This window comes from Hemibagrus wyckioides, linkage group LG18 (assembly GCF_019097595.1).
Source record: "Hemibagrus wyckioides isolate EC202008001 linkage group LG18, SWU_Hwy_1.0, whole genome shotgun sequence".
NCBI classification, from domain to species: domain Eukaryota; kingdom Metazoa; phylum Chordata; class Actinopteri; order Siluriformes; family Bagridae; genus Hemibagrus; species Hemibagrus wyckioides.
This window is the reverse complement of record NC_080727.1, coordinates 11,779,049-11,802,930: the sequence shown is the minus strand read 5'-3', so window position 1 is coordinate 11,802,930 and position 23,882 is coordinate 11,779,049. Positions and strand designations below refer to the sequence as shown.

Genomic DNA, 23,882 nt, shown 5'->3' with positions numbered 1-23,882 from the left:
AATGGACAACTGCTTTTTTTTCATACAAGTAAGGAGAGATGTGGGATAATGTAGTGGAGTGGAAAGTATGATATGTTACTTCAAAATGTAGTGAAGTCTCAAATATTTTCTATACTTTAGCAAAAGATACTGGAAAAAGATATTTAAGTACAGTAACTGAAGTTGTTTTACATTAATAAAATCAAGCTGAGACAAATAGTCTTTATTAGGCTGCTATCACTTTAAAACCTGTATACTAATAGTAATACACATTACCGTTCAGCACTACCTGGTCTGTCAATCTGCTCCACAGCCAAGCACTGGGCCCGGGGGCTTCAGCCCCGCCTACCCCTATTGTTAATGCGGCGCTGTCCACCACTGCTAATGAGCTAACCTGAGGCAACTGCGACAAGGAGAAGTCTCCCTGAAATGATATTATGAATAAACCTCGAGAGGAACCAGACTCAAAAGGGGAAGCCATCATCATTTTGGAGGCAATGTAGAGTGAGATTATAAATAATGTCCTTTGTACAACTCTTTATAGTCAAGTGGAATTGTGCGACCAAGAGCTCCTGAACAACTTATTGGTCGGCATAATCTCTGGGTTATAGACACCAATTCTTTACTACTGAAGTCTTCAAATGTTCACTGATGAAGAACTGAAGACCTCATGAGAGGAGAGAAGAGGCTTTTCTATGGATGTTTAAAGTGTTGGCAAAGTTTACCTGGAGTACTGTTACTGTCTCACCTGCAATATCTGCAAAGGAAGCACCCAAGTAGTTTACAATACAGTAATTACCTGGATAAATGGTGACTTTTCTTCCGCAGTTCAGTCTGACTCGGTCGGCGTTTTAATTTATACCGTCTATTTTTTTTATCTGCCTCAGTATTTTCACATTTTTTTACTTGCCTATCGCAATTTTTTTCGCAGACGCTTTTTGTTTTCTGCCTTCAAACAGGAAGCGGAGGAAACCCACTTCGGATCTCTTCAGCATCCAGCTCACATTCACTCAGAGGTATGTAATCATTAAGAATGGCTAACATTCAGCTTGTGCAGTGTGTGAGCTGCAGGGTTTTTAGTGATTCTCCCTCCGTCGTTAGCGTTAATTTTACTTGTGATAAGTGTATTTTAGTTAGCTCTCTGAAGAAGATTTTAGCTTTAGAATCGAGCGTCCAGACTCTAGAGAGGGTTAGTGACAGTGAGAGTAGTGTAGTGTCTGTAGGGGAAAGTCGATGCCTTCTTTTCAAGGCTTAGAGGAAATTCCCTGTGAAATGATCTGAGACCAACTCGAAATGTACTGCCCGAGTGACAGCACATGTAAAGAGTGCAATATATGACTTTTTAGACACAGAGCCCGACTTGACATGGGCCAGCAAAGTCTATCACTATGATATGAAAGGGTGGAGCTTCAGTAACTGTCCTTCAGAAGAGATGCTATAGTCTGCGGACTTCGCCTTGTATTTTCTACAAACACGTAAAATCCAGTATCAGCTGAACTAGTGTGTCTCTTACACCACAATGCTTCACTTTTTGTCGTACTGCGCCAGCAATTAGCAGTATTTGTGCTTCATGGGAAGCACCCATAGGTGGTGTTCTCAGACTGTTGTAACCTTCCACCTACACTGATGAGTTTGTTTTCATCCAAGAATAGTTTAAAAGCTTTCATTTTGGAAAACTTGTTGACCGTTTGATTTAGTCTGATCAAGTTCATCTCCTTACTAAACCCTTGTTCTTCAGCCACCTTTACCCAGTACATTTCTGCAGTGAGCTCTCCTTGGGTCTTTCATTTGGATTGAGCATTGGCAATGAATCTCTTTATCCATGCCATTATTCTCAGCACTGTCTTCAAACTGCTGAATCTCTCAAGGTCCAAAGGAGGTCTGAGTAATTCTGCACTGCCAAACTGAACTACGACTTGAAACTTCGACTTAAGCTCAGTGTTTATTTCAGCAGCATAATTTTCCTCGTGCATGTCTGAGTGATCCAGTTTCAGAGAGACAGGACTATCCCACCAAAGACTCTCTGCCCTCTGGTCGCTAAATCAGCAGGATTGTTCTTTCCACTGCAATGTGACCAAGATTCAGGGTTTGTAAGATCTTGGATTTCTGAATGGCTTCCAATTCTTTGCAGAGCTAGGTATCCAGTGTAAGACTACTGATGAATCTGTCCACATGTGCATCTGATTTTTTTCATCTTCAATGGCTGAAGCAGGTTATTTCCTAACCTTGCTCCAGTTAGAGCTCCCATCAACTCCATTTTCACTTTCTCCTTGAATGTATGCAATGGCACTGTACACTTTTTCACGGCATCACAAAACACATGTAGTTTGTGTGATTGAGCTTTGAGCAGGAAATTGATTTTATACCATCCTGGTATAGTCAATAAGAGAAGCTGGGGCACTTCAAGACACCACTGATACCACACTTTAACTAAATCTGAAGGAAGCTGCTCATCTCAACTGAGCAAACAATCGTTTAGAGATGGGCAGCCCTCTTCATGTAATGATGCATCAAACACCGCTCTTAGTTTAGTTGTTGCTTTGTCTTTTCTTATTACAGCATGATGAGGTAGATCATATTCTACAGCACCCACAATCCCGTCTTGTGATTCCTCGACGGAAACAACCTTACATAAGTAGTCTTGGATCATATCGTTGTATTTTGTGTAAAGGATTACGTAAGCTTTTCGGCTTCTTTGTAACTTCTTAAGTCTTGTCTAAGCTACCCTGAAATTGTTTGGTAGATCTAGTTTGTTTGTTTTCCATGGTAACTCGACTTGATAACGTCCCTTCTTAAAAGTCACTGTTTGGTTAAAGTGCTGTACAGCTTCTGTTTCCTCTGGGTTTTCAGCTATATTAATTCAGTATGCCCAAAACATCTACTTCCCAAAAGGCATGCAGCTGTCTTGAAATCTGTGTATCTTCTTCTGAGCAAATTTGCTAGACATGGAAATCAGTCCTGGTACAGCCCATCCCAACATGCTCTCCAGGGCTACAAGAGATTCAGGTACCCTTTTGACTTTCGGTACTTGATACCACTTGCCAGTAGTAGTCTGCTCCTATCAACACTGAAAGCTCTTTTGCTTCTTCAAAAGGAAACTGCTAGTTGCAGACCTTTCTCTTTAAGCTCGCTTTGACTATGTTCTCAAGGAACTTTCATGGTTGCAGTACAGACTTGAGAGGTTTCTATTGCTGCAATTTCAATCCTTTGCTGAGTATTCCATGCATTTTCAAGCGTCAGCTTCACACTATTGTGCTCTGTCACCATAGAGCCCTTTGATCCAAAAGTATGAAGATTCAGTGTAAGATCAGGCTGCTTGGGACCCAAGTAAACAAAATGTCTTCCTAGCCTTTTTACCTTTTCTCTGAGCAGACATTGATACTTCAGGGCAGCTTTCAGGATTGTGATTTAGACTCTCACAGTATACACAAGCTTTAGGAATGTTACTGGCAGTGTGAAGGGCAGCAATGGAAGATGTAACCCATTTATTTATGCATTGGTTCTTGTGATGTCACAACTTAAACCATCGCTACCTGCCTGATTGCCTGGTTTGGTGAGTTGCAGTTCTCTCTCTCTGCTTTGAACGTCTATTTGTAGATTTTTTTTTATTATTATTTAATTTTTTTATTGCAAGAGTATAAAATTGATGTCATATGTTTTACAGCTGTTTCAGCTTCATTAAACATTAGTGTTTACTAATCAGATGTATCATGTTTCTCAGTTAGCAAGTTCCTCATAAGAGAAAAGAAAATGAAAACAAAACAAACAGAAGAAAAATTTAATTGAATGTATCTCTCTGATATCCTCAGTTTCTGCATGTAAAAAAAACTATTTACATAGAGGGGGTGGTTGTTGCAGTAAAAAAAAAAAAAAAAGACACAGCATTCATTCTATGAATACAAAAACCTATTTGGTTCAATAGGGGATATATATTCAATCTATTTTGACCAGAAATCAATAAATGTCTTCTTGAAAGTTCACAGAAAAAGTAATTTCTCCATAGTAAATATACTTTTTACAATTCAATCAGGTCCTGTATTTGGGGAGGGTTAGGTTTATACGAACATCTAGTTAAAGCTTTTTTGCTTGATGCAAGAATTATTCTATACATATATTTACTCCTTTTTTCCAAGAAACCATTAAGACAAGTACCTCAAAGGTGAAATCAATTGAAATGCCTAAATTCATTTCTAATATCTTAAGGTGGAAATGGTTAGTGTCCTGAGATACTTCACCAATAATTTTGCTTTTCTGTTTTGGAGTAATGAAAAAACAAATAATAATATATAATATCTAAGCAAAATTCTCTGCAATATAAGGAGCGAGAAGGTGCCCATTGTAGTTTACATTTCTTTTCCCAATCCTCAGTTATTACGGTGCTGCTCTCTTTTTCCCATCTCTCCTTAATATATAAGGATGTATCTCCTTGTAGAGCCGTCAGTGCTCTATATTATTTAGTAATAATTGTCTGAGCATTGTAGGTGATTTTTTTTTTTAAAGAACAATTTTCTTATTTGGGTCCTAATTTATCTTTTTTAATTCATTTATTTATTTATTTATTTATTTATTTATTTATTTATTTATTTATTTATTTATTTATTTATTTAATTTGTATTTATTTATTATTTGTATTAATTATTTGTATTATTATATACATAATACTGATAATGTCTTTCAGAGATGTGAAATCTAATAATTGTCCTCTATTCATGAAAGCACAATAGGCTGTAAGCCTTTTCTTATACCATGCTTTGAAATTCTAAAATCTAGAAGTAAATCTAAAGTATTTGGTTTAAAATCTTGTCATATGCAGCCCATTTTAATACTTTCACAAAATCCTTTATTTTATATTTCCTAATGATTTCATGCCAAAATTTTAAGGTTACCTTAATCCATTGAAGTTTTTCATCTGTAATGGCCGCTTGTGTAGGAATTTCCCCAAACCAACAAACCTCTATATCTTTCCATTTTGCTTGAAATTCTGGGTTGCACCAACATATTAAGGTCTCAACTACACAGTATAATAGTACCTTTGTAGGCTTGGGAGGGTCATCCCTCCTTTTTATTTAGTCATCAGAGTTTGAAATAAATAAAGCAGTCTTGGAAGTATATTTCACTTAATTGAGTTGATTCTAGATCTCCAATTGAAAAAGGGTAATGGATTCCATCTTGCAATGTCTGCTTTATTTATTTTTATTTAGAGGGCTATAATTGAGCATTTCTAAGTGTTTTAAATCATTAGGGATCTGTATTCCTAGGTATTTTATGTGCTTAAGATCCCAGTTCAAGTTGTATTCTATTTTAATTTCTTCTTTTTTTATATTATAATTAAATTAATTAAACTGAATAATTAAAAGCTGATAATAAAATTAAAGTAATTTGCTAAATGTCTTGTGATAGATGAGCTTATCAATATTACATGACCAATAATAATACATCAAGTTGGGCAATGCTAATCCCCCCACATCTTTGTCTTTCTAATGAAGCTTTCCTAATTCTTGGAATGCTTTTATTCCATATGAAAGAGGACAGTGGTTTATCTAACTCCTTAAAAGAAAGATTTGGGGATAAACAATGGAACATTTTGAAATAAAAACCTTGGCAAAATAGACATCTTAACTGTGTTTATTCTGCTTGCCAAGGGAATAGATAATAATGCCCATCGTTTTAAGGCAATGTCCACACGTAGCTGGGTATTTTTAAAAACAGCAATTTTTCTACTTCGATTTTTTTTTTTAATTCTGTCCACACAACCTACGTGTTAAAAAATATCTTTGTCCACATGAAAACGAAAACGCCCTGTTAAGAGCTGTCAGGAGCATGCCTAACCAAACAGAAGCCTAGACAAAATGTCATTACAGGTTGCGATAGTTTAACAACAATGGCGCGTCATGGAAAAGTAATGCCCTTGACATGCGAAAATTTTATTGTAGAATGTAGAAGTCCGACTGGGTCTCGTCCAAAACCGCAATCTCTGTCTGCGTGGTCTGTGTTGTCAGAATTTTTTATGTAGCAGCAGTGAGCTTTGTATTATATTCCACAAAATATCTTCATAAACAAAGCTCATAAAATGAAAGAGACCAGCACACAATGACATAAATTCATCAAAATCTCTGTTTATCCAGTCCACATAACACCACTGAAAACAGAGTTTTGGAAAATCTTCACTTTGGCAGGAGTTTTCCAAAAGTTCCGTTTTCAACAACCTTAAACTGCATTTGCATGTGGACGAAAGGCCAAAATGCAGAGAAAAATCTCAGTTTTTAAAAATACCTGGCTACGTGTGGACATATCAAAGCCTAAGACTTTTTTAGTTTTTTCACTACAGCAAAATTACATCTAAATAGCTCTTTATATGTACTTGTCACTGAAATTCCCAAGTACTTGAAAGAGTCACAAATTATTTTAAATGGAAACTTGTTAAAGTCTAACTGCCTTGTATTGATCTTATATCCTAAAATACCCCCCAAACTATAAGTTGTATAAGTTTAGGTATGGAAATGTTAATTTATTATTTATTTGTTATTTAAGCCTAACAGATCTGCCTCTTTCCTTAAAGCTATAGCTAGGGCTTATATTGCTATATTAAATAAGACAGCCCTGTCTTATAACCCTATATATAAGAGGAAATAATCTGATATTACCCTGCTGGTTCTTATATAAGCAGTTGGATATGTGTAGTGTACACTAATCCAAGTACAAAAATTAGATCCCAAACCAACATTTGTTAATAAATACTTATATTCAATGCGGTCAAATGCGCATCTAGCGACAACAGCACCTCTGGCAGGGATGAGCTGCCTTGTGAATAGAGTATATTAAATACTCCGCCCAGCTATGAATCCTGTCTGGTCTTGATGTATAATGGATTGCATGACAGGATTCAGCCTCACTGCCAAGCCCTTAGCTAATATGTTGTAGTCATTTGAAAGCAAACTTATAGGGCGATATGAGATGCATTTTAGGGGATCTTTACCTTTTTTGTGTACAACCGTGATAATAGCCTGTGACATAGTTGGTGGTAATCATTTTTGCTCAGTTATTTCCGTAAACACTTCTTTCAAATTTGGGGATAGTTTGTGTGAAAATTTCTATAAAATTCAAATATAAATCCATCAGGAACAAGTGCTTTTCCGCTTTTCATTTGTTTAATAGCTTGTTCAATTTGCACTGTTGATATGGATTGTTCAAGATTGACTTTATCTTGGTCACTGATAGTAGGTATTTCTATTGTAGCAAAAAAAACATCTTCACCTTGTTCTGGTGTATACAGCTCCTCATAATCATCTAATTCTTACTGTAATATTCCTCTCTCCTTATATAGAGCAGTGGTAGGGGCTCTAGAGTGCTCTTGATCTATATCATTTATCCTTGAAATAATTTGATTGATCTGCTCCATTTTTCATACCCACACTATTGTGAAATTATTTGCCCTCTTAAAAAAGCCTTCATTGTTTCCCAAAGGGTTACATTAAGTAATTTAGAGTTAAATCTCCACATACCCCATGATGGTATTTTATCAGGAAATCAGAGAGTCATCAATACAGGACTATGGTCAGAAATTACTATTACACATGTGTGTATTTACATGTTCTAAGTAATGGCAACATTATTTTGTCTATAAAGATGAAATCAATTCTTGAATAGATCTGATGAGCTGCAGGAAAAAAAGAATACTGCCACGATGTTGAATTTTTATATTTATATGCATCATTTAGATCGGTTCAACAAGGAGGTTATTTTAATTGTATACTCCACCCATAAGATAAGCTGGTCACTATCTGGAAGATTTGCAATGAGGTCTTTTAAAATATTGACATTGTCCCAATTAGGTACATACAGTACTGTGAAAAGGTTTTTGCCCCTTCCTGATTTTTTTTTCTTCATTTTTTGCGTATTTGTCACACTTAAAAGATTCAGATCATCAAATAAATGTAAATATTACACAAAGATAATGCAAGTAAATACAAAATGCAGGTTTAAAATTATGATTTAATTTATTAAGGGGAAAAAAGCTGTTCAAATCTACCTGGCACTATGTGAAAAAGTAATTGCCCCCTAAATCTAATAACTGGTTGTGCCACCCTTTGCAGCAACAACTGCAATCAAGTGTTTGCGATAACTGGCAATGAGTCTTTCACATCACTGTGGAGGAATTTTGGCCCACTCTTCTTTGCAGAATTGTTTTAATTCAGCCACATTGGAGGATTTTTGAGCATGGATGGACTGTTTTAAGGTCATGCCACAGCATCTCAGTCGGATTTAAGTCCGGACTTTGACTTGACCACTCCAAAATCTTAATTTTGTTTTTCTTGAGCCATTCAGAGGTGGATTTGCTGATTTACTATTTATGAAATGCTGTGTTGGTTTTATGCCAGATGTAACGGGATACACACCTTCCAAAAAGTTCAATTTATGTCTCATCAGTCCACAGAATATTTGCCCAAAAGTCTTGGGGATAATTAAGATATTTTTTGGCAAATGTGAGACGAGCCTTTGTTCTTTTTGGTCAGCAATGGCTTTTGCCTTGGAACTCTCCCATGGATGCCGTTTTTGCCCAGTCTCTTTCTAATTGTTGAATCATAAACACTGACCTTAATTGAGGCAATTGAGGCCTGCAATTCTTTAGATGTTGTTCTGGGTTCTTGTATGACCTCCTGGATGAGTCGTCATTGCGCTCTTGGAGTAAATTTGGTAGGCCAGCCACTCCTGGTCTCTCACAAAGTCCATAGTAGGCTTTAGGTCTTTAAAGCTCCACCTTACTCCATCTTTCGCGGTGATTCTCAGCTCGGCAGGTGAGAACAGGCCATAGCGTACACCCTCACAGTGTCTGAGTAGACCACGTACCTCGTAGAAGGCTGTCCGCTGTGTCATGACCTTTTGGGTGTAGTCAGGCTGAAGATGTATTTTGTCTACATCCGTTGTGACAATCTCCCTTCTCTGCTTGGCTTTCATAAGCAATAATTTCTTCTCCTGAAAATAGTGGAATTTCACTCTTACTGCCCTTGCTGGTTGATCGTCTTCTGGTCTCGATCTCAGTTCTGTGAGCCCAATCTATTATGGGGGCCTTATCCAGCTGTGACGAGGCCTTAAGCAGTCCAGATATGAAGTTGGGAATATACTTTCCTTCCTCTCTTCTCTCCTTCAGTCCTGTGATGCGTAGATTACAGCGAGCGAGATCTGGCCTCTAGATCCTAATTTTTTTATTCTAGTACAGCAACATCTTGTTTAAATTTCGCCACCTCTCGCTGCAGAGTACTCGCATCATCTGAATGCCCTCTCTCTGCTTCTTCCGGAGAGCACCCGAGTCTCAAGTGCCACTATTCTCATGCTTGCCTGGCCCATCACAGTCACAAACACTCCTCTCAGTTTCTCACATTGCGACTTTATCTCTGTGGCCTGGGCCACAGCTTTTTCAGCTATTTTCAAGAGTAACTCCGTTTTTCTTGATTAGATTCCGTTCTACTTTTCGCTGCTTCCACAGTCATGTTCTCTGCCATCTTATCTGGTTTTCTGTGTGTACAGGGCATATTCAATAAATGTCAAAATAGGGTGTTTATTTATTCAAGCTTGCCTTAAAGTCTCTACTCTTTTAGTAATGAAATCACCTCTAGCTGGTCGAGAATGCGTTTGTGTTTAAACAAATATATACAGTTCAGTATGGAGGCCAGTCAAACACATATTCACATGTTGCTGACCAAAGTGGAAGTTTTCACGACTCAATTCTTTCTTAACTTAGTGTTAATGTGCTGATGTAAAATTTTTCTCTGAATTTATACTGTTAGTATGTGTGATTGAACTGACAGAAACAGCAAAAGCACATGCACATTTTATAACATTAGCATGTATGATTGCTTATGGATAATCTAATTTACCAATTCAAAATGCTGTTTGTTAACATTGCACACATGATGTGTTTCATTTACAACAGCAACGTTAATGAGATTTTTAAAAAGACGAGACTTTATTGGTATTGGTTAACGTTTTGCGGTGGAGTTTGCTAATGTAACTGCAAGTTAAGTGCAAGTTGTTGAGCTAAAGGTTTGTTATTGTTCTGTTTTCACAGTTGTTTTTGAAGATGCAGTGGAAATGTAAGTAAAAAAAAAACACAGTTACCTTTTAAAACATTATAGGTTAAAGCATGGGAGCTACACTATAACTGTACCGTTTCCCTGCTAACACCAAGAATGTTTGTGCACATTTAACTCCATTAATACACTTATCTGAGATGCATCAGAAAGCAAAGGATGCAGAACCAGGTGAAACTGCAGAAGAAACCTTTCACTGTCAGTTATGTGATTATTCTGCACCTTGCACAGAAGCAGTTTTTTTCACTCACCTGTGTAGTACACATTTAAAAGTTAATCACGCTGTCCACTGTTTTTTATTTAGTTACATTTACATGATTTACTGTCTAGTGTCACCCAAATGAAGATGGGTTCCCTTCTGAGCCTGGTTCCTCTCAAGGTTTCTTCCTCATATCACAGGGAGTTTTTCCTTGCCACCGTTGCCGCAGGCTTACTCATTAGGGATAAAATAGGGGTAAAATTTGTAACTTTTAATTTAAACTTGATCTTTTTTTTTCTTCTCTTTCTTTCTTCTTCTTATATATATATATATATATATATATATATATATATATACAGTATATATAGGGCCGTAGCTAATGATTATTTTCATAATCGGGCGATTATTGTTTCGATTAATTGATGAATCAGATAAAAACACCACATTTTTAAATACCTTTTTATTTTTATTTCAAAATAAATTTACACATTGGGTGTTACAAATATGAAGGTAAAACTAAAACTTGACACTACAGTAATCCCACGCTATATCGCGGTTCACATATCGCGGTCGCGGTATATCGCGGATTTTTATTTGGAACATAAATTTTTTTTGCAGATTTTCCTGGTATATTGCGGTATCCGCAAACCTTATAGTGAATTGTTTTAATGTTGAAATAAGGTAATTTATTAATACAAATATAACTATTAATTACAAAATATAAATATTAATTAAAATGAAGTAAAATGTTAATAATATAAAATACTGTACAGCGTATTTACTCAAAAGACGATTGGCTGCTGGCTATGCGTGCAGTTGGGGAAAGGGAAGCAGAATTCTCCAGCATCCCAGTTCTTTGCGTGTCACTGTCCTGAGTGTTTCGTTTTGTTCTGTGTATGCTGTATTTTTACGCTTTTTCCACAAGCCCTATTATGACCAATAGGGTTTTATGCCCAAACGCTCTGCACCTTCTAAGGCTTCTGGCAATGAACATACATACATACATATAGTACTCACTACTAATGTGATATTTCTACGAATTTACCCAAAAGTCATCTCGCTATATGCTTGCAAATGTTTTCTGTGTGTGTTTAAAGAGTGTGGGAGGGTCATTTATGGCTTAAACAATAAAAAAAAAGCATTTGGGGGTGGCGTCTGTGTATCGCGGATTTTCGTTTATCACAGGTGGTTTTGGAACGTAACACCAGCGATAAACGGAGGATATATAATTGCGTTATTTTTAATTGGTAACAAATGCTGATTAAAAACAGATATTGTTTGTTTATTTTGATCAAACTATTTTAATTTGACAGTACTTAACAGTCTAGCACTACAACTATTACCGCTGTTTATTATACATTGTGAATGAGGAGTACGCTCTTTACACAATAAACAACGGACACTGTAAGCATGTAAATAAAGCATTCACTCAGAAGGCATGTTTGTGTCTATAAACGCAAGACTCTGCTTAAAAAGGGCAGTACAGAACACAAAGGTCTCAAGATGTGCCATGAAACTGCCATGACAAACAAAGCTTGCAATGCTTTCCCCCCCTCTGGGGCCTTCTGATTCATCCAATGTTCTGTAAGTGACATTGATGAGCTGCGCTGTTTGTAAACGTTGAAATCATTTTAACATGAGATGCGCGAGAGGCTGCAAAAGATGCGAGCGCAACGGTCAAACACATTCGTATATCGCATTCATTGAAAAATAATGGAAAAGGAACTAGGAATAAAACGCGTTCTGTGTGAATGACCCACACATTAAGCACACAAATATGGCACATGACAAATCTTTTATGTGCTCGTTCATCCTTGTTTCCATGCAACTGAAGCTCTGCTTTGCAAAGTTTGCAAGTTACAACATTTAGCGCGGAATTTAATATGAAATGCTCCCATGCCTTAGAGGACTTGGGTCGCACACTTTTATCTGACATGCTTGTGCCATTCTTCCGATGTGCGTCTGGAACAACGCTATCATTGTGTGGTGACGTGCACCGGTGAACTAGCAGGTGTTACATTATCATCATCATCTGGATGCCCGCATAATCTTTCTACAAGAAACTCACCTTAAAGCCTCAGATCATTTAAGGTTAAAAGATGGAATGGGTGGGTTAAATTTAACACTTCTCATATCAGGGCAAATCAAGAGGTGTTGCCGTTCTGCTTCATAAAACTGTTTCTTTTATATACTCTGAACTTTTATGCACTTTTCAACTCCAATGGTAGATTTGTTTTGGTCACAGGTAAAATCTGCAATACGTGTGTGGCTCTAGTTAATATTTATACTCCCAACGTTGATGAGGTTTTTTTTCAGACGCCTTTTTTAATACTTCCTGATATGCTGTCACATTACTTAACATTGATAGATTACTTCCTTCTGCATCTATATGTAAATATAACGCTATTGTCATATCTGAGAATGGTTTGATTTCAAAGAATTTTTTTTTTAAACTTCACTTGCACTCATGTGTAGGGTTGCAAATGGGTGGAAAATTACCGGTAAATTTCCATGGGAACATAATCTTTTTGGAATTTTGGAAATATTCCAAGTTGGAAACTTAACAGGAATTTAACAATGGGAATTAATGGGAATTTATTAAAAAAATTTTTTTTGCTAATGTACTCCAAGACTGGATTATATTGGCTGATGAAAATTCTGCTTTGCATCACATAAATACATTATATTTTATAATATATTGAAACAGAAAATCATTATTTTAAATTGTAATAATATTTCACAATATTGCTGTTTTGATATGTATTTTTGGTCAAATAAATGCAGGCTAAATGAGCATAAGAGACTTTTTTCAAAAATTAAAATTAATAAAGTCTCCAAACTTTTAACAGAACTTTTTTTTTTGTATGAGAACAGGAAAGGTAGAAGAAAGAACATCACAGCTTGAGCTAGCTAGCACATGATATCTAGCCTCATAAATTGTCAATGAAATAGTGCTAACTAGCTTACATTTAGCATATCTGATTTACTGGATAGCTAGCTTTATAAACACATTTTGTATTTGATAGTCACAGCCTGGAGTGACTGAGGGGGATTGTGTATGGGGGTGGTCTTGTTTAGACTGTTTTTTTTTGGGGGGGGGGTTCTCACCTAGATGTTTGCTCAGTCAGTGTATTTGTTTTTATAATGGTAAAATTTTGTTGCACAACAGCTTACACACAGCACAAGGAAGTTTTAAATATAAATTTATGTAATATTTATGTAATTTACATTACTACTCACCAAGACGGACATTTTATGAAATTATTTTGTGTGCAGGATTGAAGAAATGATCAGTGCATGTTATGGAGGAATGCACAGTGCATGTGGAGGTGTGGCCTCAATAGTCCTACAGTGCTGTGTGCATGTGACTGAAGAATATACAGGGTAGAAATTCAACTGAAATTGCATTAAATCTGGTTGTTTTAGCCAATATTATGCTGCAAGATATTTTTTTCAACTACATTTAAGTTCCCTGTTATAGGCTAACCTGCAATTTTGCAAATTCCCAGTTTGTTCCCATTAATTCCCATGGAAAGTTTCCAGCCTTGAAAATTCCTGGAATTTTGCAACCCTACTCATGAGCCATGGCATCTTAATACTCGCCTGCTTTTGAATTAAGACTTTGCTAAATTTGTTTCTCAGCAAATTGATTTCTTCGTTAGTCTGAAGAAAACCCCTGATATATCTGCCTCTGTGCTCTGAGAGACTTTAAAATTTCATAAAGCATATGAGAATAACATTAGTAAGAATAAATTGTCAGATTTATCACAGTGCTTATCCCAGCTATATAGCATATATGCGACTAACTGGAATCCTTTCTTCCATCTATTATCTTTACAGATCAGAGAGGGTTTATTCGAAATGGGCACTCCTTTTCTAATATCAGATGATTGTTCAATATAATTTATAATGCTTCCACGTCTGATACTCATGAGGCTTTGATATCACTAGGTGCTGAAAAGGCTTTTGACAGAGTGGAGTGGCTTTTGACAGAGGTGTTTGTTCCCACAGTCCTCACTACTCTTCAAACATTTGGTCAGGTATCTGGATATAAACTAAATTTAATAATCATTTCGTTAAAATGAACATTCTCCTACGGTTCTCCAGCCTGTTTCAATGTGTACCAACTTTTCATCTTCAGACATTTTTTCGCAAATCTCTGAATTTGTCTGGAGCAAGAAGGTTCCTAGGTCGCGCAGACAGTATTTAAAGAGGCCAAAGAAACTTGGCTTTACCAAATTTCAGGTTTTTATTAGAGGGCTTCCAATATTAGGATTCTCAAATACTGGCTTCAGTATGAGGCCTCAGACTACCACCTGACCTGGCCTGCCATGGAGACCAACTCTGCCAAGCCGTATCCTTAAAGGCCCTTGTTCACTCTCCTACTCAGTCCTCTATTTCATCCTATACCAAGAATGTGCTTGTCAAGACCTCTTTCAGATTCTGGGATCAGTTTAAGCGTCACTTTGGCTTTCAGACTCCCTCTGCCTATGCCAAACTGGCTGCTAATCATGCATTTCCTGCCAAAAGACACTGATAGATAGCCTTTTGACACTGATTCCATCTCTAAATGGCTCAATCTCATACCTTTATAATCAGATAAATCTTATATGTACTGATTCCCTCAATTCCATGAATGGGAGGGGGATCATTAAGGGGTTTGTCTAATGCATTTGGGGAAATATGGAGCCTTTTTTTCCAGCTGGATAAGATGATAGATTTTTCACCCTCCTTGGACTAACATGACTCCCTCAGATTGGCTAATATCCTGTTTGATGTAGTGGTTAATGGTAATGGTATGGTTGTTTATCTATTACAGATACACTCGAAGGTGAGTTGACTGAGATCTCCTTCTTTTTCATTTTAATTTCTTTTTGCTTATCTTATGCAAAATCTATCTATAACTCTTATTTCTTACTAATGTGTTGGCAACTGTTTTGTTTTGTAAAACCCTTTTTATTTAAAAAAAAAAAAAAAGGGTGATTGCTTATGTGTCAACTTTCCTCTTATCATTCATTTTGCTGATAATACTTAAGCAAGTTTTTGAAAGCAGGATTTGTATTTGTGAAGTGTTATTTTAGAGTGTTGTATTAGTACTACTTCTAAAGCAAAGAATCAAAATATTACTTCCACCACTGGCCCTAGCCACCTAACCATGGCTCAGCAAATGGCTGTGCTGGAGGACATGCATGTTTCTGATGAGCTAATTATTTTATTTTTTTTATTTCCAAGATGAAGGCACACCAGAAGATAACCTTGAGGGTCATTCTCTCAGAGGCGGATATAAGACGTCACCTTGAGAGTGAGACCTGCTACGGTGGAGGACTTGATAAACAAGATTAAAGAATAGCTGGGAGTTAATTGCAACTGCAGTCTCCAATACAAAGATCCTGAATTCAATCATAAACTGTGCAATCTGACAAATATTGCAAATCTTTCAGAAAAACAGTCAAAGTCATCTCTGTAGTCGAGCTGGTATCCGTTTAAAGGCTGATGAAATTTTGAGTGACACATACAGTACAGCAGATACAGAGATCCTCACACATCACAAGAGCGACAGATGCAGTGGCCAGAAGTATTTCATATCCCAACTTTTTCTGTTGATGTAGAGTACAGACTTAGGCAAGCAGATATGATTTATCTTATGGATGGAACACTTCTAAAACTATCAAAAAATGTAAAACATGAGATCCTTGAAAGATTGGCATGTATAGCTTCACAGCATACCCAAATAATGCTCAGTTTAACTGTTGCTGCAGCATTGATCAGCAAGCACCCCTGTCTCCAGAAATGAGGCTCAACCAGTTGCTGTAATGGTTGGAAAAATAGTCTAAAATCTAAAATGGGTAATTACAGAACAAAGCATAGAAGATCTGGATGTCTTGATGTTGCAGGAAATGCAGGTATATGGGGAAGCCATCCAGCAGAAGGAGAACCAGCTAACAAAAAGATCAAGAAGGCAAAGAAAAGTGAACTCAACTGCTTACTCAACTTTCCAGTCAGATTTGATCAGACAGGCCTCGAGGGTGCCGCAAAGACTTGATTGATGAAATGCAGAAGAGAAAACCAGATGGACATCTTGTAAAACAGAAGGTGGACCTGACATTTGCAGAAGAAAAGAGGTGGTAGAGTCTAAACCTGCCATTAGCTCTTTTCACAGAAGATCAGGTATGTTCAAGAGAGGTAATGGAAATGTTTTTGTTATATGGGGCTTTAGACCTAGGCCTCACCTTTGTTGTGGTATTCAGGCTTTGGGCCTACCAAGCCTCATATTTATTGTAGTCCCCTTTTCAATCCCAAAACAATCCTTGCAAAAGCACCTTGCCCACTGCCCTCAATCCTGCCTCTGTATCGATATTAGTATATTAGCTTTCAGTATCGATGGTGAATAAGAAAGCAGGTTCTGGGAATGTTGTGTTCCTGAATTTATTTATGAAATCATTTGTATCTTTTAAACAACTAGAATAAAGTTGGGAGACAGGATTGAGGAAGTGCTCAATGTATCTTTGCTGCATTATAGTTCTTGTGGTTTCATGTTTTTTTAGTTTAGTTGATTAACAGGTGGGGTAATCTGTGTTAGGTAGTCTGTATTTAGATTTATCTGTGAATTGTACATGTTCTTTTATTCTTGTATATTGAAAATGGTCTAAAATCTTGAGTTGTCTATTGTAAGCATGGACGTCCCTCCCCAATCTCCCCAAGTCCATACCCTGCAGCGTTGGAATGAAGTTCAGACCCTTACTGAGCAGCTCCATCTGCGGACCTGTAAGGAGAAATGTTTGTTTTAGATAGATTAATGATGCTTTGTGTTTATTTTATTGCACTTCACCAACTGATCCAACCAATAGGTGACAATCTGTAAAGCTGTTTCTGTGGGCCAGTGGATGGGATCCCTGGGACTTAAATCTGTATATATGTAGGTGTTCAACTTCTTCAGTTTCTCTTGGTGGCGTTTGGGCAGAATATCAGAATAATTTAATAAAGAGGTGTGGCTAGAGGCATTGGTGAAAAACTACTGCAGTTGTCCTCCACAATTTAACACATTTTTTGTGGCTACATAAGTTAGGTTAGTATAAAGAACTTCAAATAAGTTTAGAGTCGATTCCACTAATTGGTATTTACAGACCCACAGGGCCATATTCTGAATTCCTCACTGAATTTGCAGGTTTCATTTTTTTTCTCTCCTTTCTCTGTTTCTCTTCTTTTGTAAAGCTGCTTTGAGACAATGTCCATTGTAAAAGGTGCGATACAAATAAATTGAATTGAATTGAAATCGAAATTATCTGTACTTTTCCTCTCAAGGGGTGTCAAAAAGGATCAGGGAAGGGGAAGTGAGGGATCAGATTGGACTTTTTTTCCTTTCTGCAGACCCATTCATCACTGCCCCCATCACATGCTTCACCTCTCCCTGGGTTGGTTCCCCTGTGATAAAAAAAAATATTAGGCTCCATTAAAACATTGTAACTGCTGTGTTTATTTGTACCTTTGTACATGGTTTTGTTTGTCATATGTTTCAATACCTTTATTTTGAAGCCTTGGTTAGCAGCGAGTACGGACATTACGGATGCTTCGTTACAAGTTTGTTGCAGCAATAAAGGGCTTAAAGTATTACAAAGAAGAATAAAAGACTATTTCCCTTCTTCATTGCATGCAGCCAACTACGAATTTCTTTCTCATGGCTGTTCCCTGGACCTGTAAATATAATTGAGAATTAAATTTGAAGTTGTTTTTGATCATGTTTATTTCAGAAGTTCCACATCTGGCCAATCCGGAGCATTTTTCCATTTCCATTTACACCGATCAGCCATAACATTATGCCCACTGATAGGTGAGGTGAATAACACTGATCATCTCCTCATCATGGCACCTGTTAGTGGGTGGGATATATTAGGCAGCAAGTGAACATTTTGTCCTCAAAGTTGATGTGTTAGAAGCAGGAAAAATGGATAAGCGTAAGGATTTGAGCGAGTTTGACAAGGGCCAAAGTGTGATGGCTAGATGACTGGATCAGAGCATCTCCAAAACTGCAGCTCTTGTTGGGTGTTCCCATGATCTGACTGTTGGTCAGTATCTATCAAAAGTGGTCCAAAGAAGGAACAGTGATGAACCGGCAACAGGATCATGGGCGGCCAAGGCTCATTGATGCACGTGATGCGCTCAGACGTCCATGCTAGTGGGTCTTTATGAATTTTTGCTAATAAATAGAATTTGCGCATTCTTGGTGGGTTTGAACCAATAAGGTAATTGACCCGTTTCTTTTTAATGAAACCTTTGTTTTAAGTCATCCAAGATAGATCTTACCAATGACTGTGTTTCTTGTTGTAGTGAATATAGAAGTGTTTGGTTGGTATTGTTAAATTGCCTGTTTGCTTCGAGTAAATATTGCTGTTTATCCAAAATGACAATCACAGGGCCTTTACCTGCCGGTTTGAGGACTATATCTTTATTCTTTTGTAGTTCCTTGAGAGCTCTGCGTTCTGCTGGGGTCAAATTATCTGATTGGAGAAGTCTTTACACGTTCATAGACATTATCACCATGCATATGCTTCACCAGCAGGGGTTCAAGTGTATTCAATATTTTAATCTCCTTTCTGCTTTTTGTCTCTGCAACATTGTCGATCCGAACCTACTTTCCATGCCCTAAATCTACAACTTCTCGAGTCTGTGTGTTCAAAAATGGTTGAACAGTGTTATTTCTTTTTGCCTCTTCTGATTTGTTATGAGTGTTGAATCTATCTATTAATTTGTTTTTGGTTTTACCTATGTATAACCTGGCACTCCCTGATAGTATAGTATATCTGTATATCTATAGTTATAGTATAGTATATCTAGTATAGTATAGTATAGTATCTAGTATAGTATAGTATCTAGGATAGTATATCTGATAGTATACTAAACTGGTTCTGAAACAGGTTAAAACCTGGCCAGCAGGAGCCAACTCTGCTCTTCAGGACTGTTTTGAGTGCACTGACTGCGACATGTTTAGGGAGGCTGCAACAAACGGCGATTTATTGACTTGGAGGAGTACACGGCATCAGTGACCGGCTACATCGGGAAGTGCATCCGTGATGAAATGCTTCGAGAGGCTTGTCATGAGGCACATCAAAACACAGCTACCACCCTCACTGGACCCCTTGCAGTTTGTGTATCGTCCTAACCGCTCCACGGACGATGCCATCACCACAACCCTCCATCTTGCCCTCACACACCTGGATTGTAAGGACTCCTTCATTCGAATGCTGTTCATAGATTCCAGTTCAGCATTCAACACAATCATCCCTCAGTAGCTGATTGAGAAGCTGAGCCTGCTGGGCCTGAACACCTCTCTCTGCAACTGACCTCAGTCAGTCCGGATCGGGAACAGCATCTCCAGCACCACCACACTGAGCACTAGAGCTCCTCAGGGCTGTGTGCTCAGTCCACTGCTGTTCACTTTGCTGACTCACGACTGTGCAGCAATGCACAGATCCATTGTTTTTTGTGTTTGAACTATATGTTGTATGTTTATGTAGCGCCAGGTCCTGGAGAAACGTTATTTCATTTCACTATGTACTGCGTCAGCTATATGTGGTTGAAATGACAATAAAGCTTCTTGAATCTTGAATTTTGAATATACCATGTTGTAAATGTCTGGTCTGTTCAATCAGTATACCAGCCCAGAATAGTTGTTTTTTCAGTATTTGTAACATATGTGTCCGTTCTTTTTTATTTTCATTCTTGTTTACTTTCTTGTGCTCTAAAATGTCTGAGATTTTTTTTTTTTTTTTTTTAATATATTTTATATTTTTTATTTTTCAGCCGTTGAATCCTGGGCCAGTTCGAAGTGTTTCCTGAGTTCTTTATTAAAAGTATGAGGACAATGATATTCTTGATATTTAAGTGACATTGGTTAGTGTCAAAATTTTGCTTCACTTCTCTTTTAATTTCCCTCAGGAATCGGCTGGCTTAACCTCTGGACCTGAGTGCCCTAACTGCACCTGGGTGGCTTCCTCCATGTCCTCCGGAAAGCTGCAGATTCTATTGAATCGAATTAATTGTGATTTCACTATTCCTTTGAAGGTGTACTTGAGATGGAAGCTGGTCTGATGCAACAGTGTGTCTGTCCATATTTTTTGAAAACACTTTGGTGGCCAGACCCTTTTTACCCTTTTCTGGAGGTTTAAAAAATGTTTGTGTGTTTAAAAACGTTTTGTTATTTTTATTGATGTGTGATTGTAATTTAAAACCTCGAAAAAATATATTAAAAATCCTCCTGTGAGTGAGTCAGAATGCCAAATATAACATCCAGAAAGCTGTAGAACAGTAATGTCATTTGGTGCACTTGAAGAAAGCAGACTCCTCCCATGTGCTCATGTACAGATTTGCATAGGCTGGGGAACTTTTTCCCTAATGTTGTGCCATGGATCTGGAGATAATATTTGGCAATGAACTCGTTACATGCTCAATTCCAAAAGTTGTAAAGCTGAGGTTTATTGCTGACTGGGTATTTATTAAATTTGTTCCTAACTGCCTGTAGATCCAGTTCCGTTGTCTATGTTTTTGCTAATTGACATCAATGGTAAATAAAAAAAGCAGTCTCAAACAGGTTGTTTATATTGTTTTCAAAATCATATGTGTCTTGGATATAACTATTGTGTTTTTTGGACAATGGATTGATAAAACGGTTGATGAAGTCCGCCGCCTGATACAACTCAAAACCACAATCACTGATAATTGGTCAACCGCATGGAATGCCAAAGGGCACAAAGGCCATTTCTCAGGTGGCTTGTGGATTTTCAGGAGCAGGTAGAACTGTCTCATTCAGGGAGTATCTAAACCACTAAGACAAGTAAGTTGTTTGGCTATTATAAATTTAGAATTTTTAAGGCAGGTTTATATTTATTTCATCATGCTCTGGGTTTCTTTTAGAAAGGGGTGTTTTAGTGGTGCATAATGATGCATGTTGTTCAACTGTCTATTGGCTTCCAGTAAGTAGTGTGCTTTGGCCATTATTACTATTTATGATCCTTTGTCTTCCAGTTTGATCATTTCTTAATTTTGTTTTCTTACAATGTTGATCTGTTTACAGGTGAGATTGTGTTTACTTTGTTTATCTTTGCGAAGTGGTGATGGAGTGGTGCACAAGTGTCTTTTTGAATAAGGGTTCGGATACTTTCTGAAACAGACTCTTATTAGCTCCCACATGAATGTTAACCATTTCTGTTAATTTTCATAATTAAAATAATCCAACAGTTTAAAACCTATTCCCTAAGTGTGATCATTGTATTTAAGTGCACACCCTTCACCCTATACTACAAAACAACTTCCACACATATAGGCCAATAAATAAATAAATACAATAAATGTATAGTAGGTGTTAATTTATTAATATGACAGTTTTTTAATGTCTAAACATTAATAAACACCATCACTATACATATGGTTTACCAATAGGTGATGAAGATCCACAGGAAGGAGTCACTGCACTGCACACAAGTCTAATTTTATGGGGGGGGACTTTAATTTCTTTATTTTGTTATTAATATAACCCAACGAGATCTGAGAGCTAAAAAAAACTTTCCTTTCCTGTATTTTGTTCCAAACAAACCAAAAAAAAGAAGACAGAAAAAAAGAAAGTAACAATTAAACAAATTATAATATAAAATTAGAAAAAGTTTGTAGATAAGGATAGGTTAGGGTTGTGAATAGGCTAGGGTTAGGGTTTTGGATACGATAGGGTTAGGGCTGTGAATAGGATATGGTTAAGATTAGGGTTGTGACTAGAATAGGGTTATGGTTTTGAATAGGATAGGGTTAGGTTTAGGGTTGTGAATAGAATAGCGCTAGGGTTAGGTTTAAAGTTATTGTTATTTGGAATCTGTTCCCAAATTGGGATTTATTTTGCACAGGCCATATCCACCCTACCTTTTCCTTTCATTTTAGTACCTGTAGTTTCTGAAATCTGGATAGTATGTTAGAGTTAGGGATTGTGAATAGGATAGTATTATGGTTGAGAAGGATAGGGTTAGGGTTGTTTATCAGATAGGATCAGGGTAGTGGTTAGGGTTGTGGATCGGGTTAGGGTTTTGAATTGGTTAGGGTTAGGTTTGTGAATAGGTTATGGTTATGTTTGCAAATAGGATAGGGTTAGGGTTTGGATTTTGAATAGGATAGGATTAGGGTTTGGATTTTGAATAGGATAGGATTAGGGTTTGGATTTTGAATAGGATAGGATTAGGGTTGTAGATAGGGTTAGGGTTACAGTTTGTGAATAGGTTAGGGTTGTGGGTTAGGGTTTAAATAGGGTATAGGATTAGGGTTTGGATTTTGAATAGGTTCAGGTTAGGGTTGTGAAAAGGATAAGGGTAGGGATAGGGTTGTGGATAGGATAGGGTTAGGGCCACAGTTTGTGAATAGGTTAAGGTTTTGAATAGGATAGGATAAGGGTTTGGATTTTGAATAGGATAGGGTTAGGGTTTGTGAATAGGTTAGGGTTGTGAATATGACAGGATTAAGGTTAGGGTTTAGATTTTGAATAGGATAGGGTTAGGGTTACAGTTTTGAATAGGATAGCCTTAGGCTTGTGAATAGGATAGGATTAGGGTTTGGATTTTGAATAGGATAGGATTTGGGTTGTGGATAGGGTTAGGGTTTATAACTAGGATAGGTTTAAGGTTGGGTTTTAGGTTAGGAAATAAAAAAATCATCTTTAATTGAATCGGGTATTTCAGGCACGGGCACACTATTGCATCATTCTTTTGATTTAATAGGCTGGAGGAGGGGCTAACCATGTGTACGAAAGAAACTGTAAAACCTAAATAAAAACCCGTCATATAGCTTTTCCCAAAGCAGATCTGTCCCCTGTTGGAAGAATATCAAGTGTTAGAACCAGTAACGGAAAGATTAAAATACGGCAGTTAATCCCAAGGATTTCGGGTAGAGACTCAACCCCCCAACAGGAGGAAAGAAACAGACGACGGAAGCAGAGTGTTTTAGAATCAGGGTCGCAATTACCAGATGGATTAGGCCCTGTGGAAGTGGCAGTATTGAGGGGGAGGGGATGGGGTCAGAGTTGAGGTTAGGGTTAGGGATTGGGGTTAGGTTTTATGATCAGTTGATTTTTAATATCTCCCTTTGAGTTTTATAATTGGCACGGGCACTCCCTCAAGGAACACCTCTCACCTCTACCATACGATTATTGTATCTTAATCCAGTCCGGAGTCTCCTCCTCAGGAGGGGGTGGGGGATGGGAAATTAGGGTTAGAGGTGGGGTTAGGGTTGGGGGTGGGGTTAAGGTTATTGTTAAGGGCGGAGTTAGGGTTGGGATTAGGGTTAGGGTTAGGATTGGTGCTGTAGATCTAGCAAAAAAGTTGGGGTTCAATATTGGGGACGTGATGAAAACTAGAGAAAGAAGAATGGGGAATTCTGAACTAGGGAAAAGTTAGTCAACTGAATATAAAAGCCATACAAGACCAGATGACATCAATATTTCATTATCTTAATTTATTAACATTTCATTATTATTTATATATATTTTTATATTATTTCATTTTATATTATAATCTAGGCCCTCATAAGTGGAGAAGACCCTGTTTTATCATGTCCAAACAATAAGTGCCATATCAAAAAGTGCTATA

General features: G+C 37.3%; 1 long non-coding RNA gene across 1 annotated transcript; it reads left to right on the top strand.

Moving 5' to 3' along the window:
- The first annotated feature begins 363 nt into the window (after positions 1 to 363).
- On the top strand, positions 364 to 20,039 carry LOC131368818 (uncharacterized). Its single transcript, XR_009207201.1, has 3 exons — positions 364 to 995; positions 10,046 to 10,070; positions 15,499 to 20,039. It is a non-coding gene; the product is annotated as an uncharacterized LOC131368818 (long non-coding RNA).
- The last annotated feature ends 3,843 nt before the right edge of the window (positions 20,040 to 23,882 follow it).